The sequence below is a fragment of the Buteo buteo genome, chromosome 11, assembly GCF_964188355.1.
Source record: "Buteo buteo chromosome 11, bButBut1.hap1.1, whole genome shotgun sequence".
Lineage (NCBI taxonomy): Eukaryota > Metazoa > Chordata > Aves > Accipitriformes > Accipitridae > Buteo > Buteo buteo.
Window position 1 is genome coordinate 29,382,207 of NC_134181.1, and position 2,194 is coordinate 29,384,400.

A 2,194-nucleotide genomic window follows, 5' to 3' on the forward strand; every position below is an offset into this window, starting at 1 on the left:
CCTGTTCCTGTGCATTAATAGAATTTCCCAGTCTGTCCTTTCCTGGTATTGTATCCACGTGCTCACAGGCTCCTCTCTCCCACACCAGTCCATGTACTGAGAACCCGGAGGGTGCAGGACACTGGAGCCGTCCCAGCGGGGCACCTTCTTACCTGAAAATCACTGTTGTGAAGATCAGGGGCTAGAAAATATCTGTGCCTGTATCTTCCCCCATGTGTATGTCAACAGCAATCTCTTCCAAAAGGGCACGATGCTCCGCGTCATAATTTATTGTTCAAGAACAAATGTGATTAATGATAATTTGCTGTGACTGGTGTCATCTATGATATCTTAATTTTTTTAAATAAATATTTCTTAGCACTAAGCCTGGGTCATTCTAGATGTGCTGCACTATAACTACTCTGGTGTCAGGCAAGCTCCTGCCAGATGGCATGCTGTAGCTCGGCATTAAACAGTGATTCCGAGGCATTTGCTACTGGAAATCCAACCCAATGAGGAAATAGTTTCACGCAACTTACGGATGGTGACAAACGGACAAAGCTCAGACATGTTTGACTCCAGCCGCGGTGTCTGAGCATGCTGAGGAGTGGGCCCTTCTCTTGACTCGAAGACTTGCTTACATGCCACCACTAACAGAAAAGCATCTCATTCCATGGACAGAGCACATGTAGCGCCCATCTGCAAGTAGAAGCAAGGGCTTATCTCCAAAAGAGCAGCTTTCCCCAGCCTTCATTGCCTTTACAGACACAATACTATGTCCAAATGGAGGGTTTGCCCCTGGCTCAAATCCTCCAGGAGAATAAGAGTTTACAGGTATTTACTGTATGAACTGTTTCTCCATGCTGTCAATCTGTTCCTGAAAATCCTGTAGCTAAATGCGTGGAAGAGCTCTGGTTTAGGGACAGGCATTCACAGGAGGATGCTACGAGCTGCTCTCTAACTAAAGCAGTTTCGGTGCTGTGGGAAGGGGACTGCACAGCAGCAGAGGCACCGGCCCCTTCTCAGCTCCACCACATTTATACAATGACAAAAGAAAGAGAGGTCAGGAAAACTTGCTTGAGAACTGTGGTCACTTTATTGGTGGTAGTTTGGCTCCCCTACAGCAAGCACCAGCACCCCCCCTTCCCCGACAAAGTGCAGTGATACCTTTCAACCCAGAAAGCATCTCGTAACACCCTTTCCACCCCTGCCCCCAGGACAGGGAGACCTCCCCGCAGACCCTGGTGGGACTCCCCAGCCCAGGCATGACCAAGGAGGTATCCGACACCTCCACACCACAGCAATACCAGCACCGCACTCGAACCAGGCATCCCACCTTCCATCACCGTCATGCCTCCCCATTTGCGAGCCAAAGCTAAACATGTGCTGGTGAAATGATGCACCCACACAGCCAAAGGCACTGGAAAAGACATATTCAAATTTCCCCTCCGTGAACCAAACTGATTAAAGGCCACCTGAGAAGCAAGGTACGGGTCCGAGCAGGCAGAGAGCTCACCATGGCTCACCCTGTGCTTCAGCAGAGGAAGCGGGTTGCTGAGGCAGGAGCACCCAGAGCCGTGTCCTCCCTCCTCTCCATCCTCCACAGGAGCCGCAGGCTGAAAAACCCTGAAGGAGCTGTGGCCAGAGCCAGAAAGGACACGAGACAGGTGAGAGGAACAGTTGGGTCAGTCAAACCATGGTGGATCCGTTGATGTTCCTGCTGCAACAGCTCCCAGCACAGCTCACTGTTGTCTTTTCTGGGCCATCAGCTACTGATCACTCCCCAACAAGGGGAAGGATGAGACAAACTGCTCCTCAGAGTTCTTGAGTTTATTTTACAACATCGGTTTGAGACTGCTGCTTAAGCAGGGTTACATTTCCTTGTGCTGGTGCCTGGTCAGCCTCAACAGGGCTGTATGGAGACCTTCTCCTTTGTCCCACTCCCCTGTGGTGCCTGGACCAGTCGGTTTGTACTTCCAGCTCCATCCAGTCTCACGAGACGTGTCTGACACTGGGGCTTGTTTTAAAGACTAAGGCCAGGGCTTGCAGCTAAAACACAGTAAAATATTTTAGATTCTTTTTAAAACTAACTTCTGCACCAGGTTCAGACTCCAGACTTGGCTTAGGACTTGTTTATCTTCTGCCAAGCTGCCCCTCTAATGAACACCCCCAACACCAGAGAACTCTGCACGGATGGCAAGACCACCTTCATGGC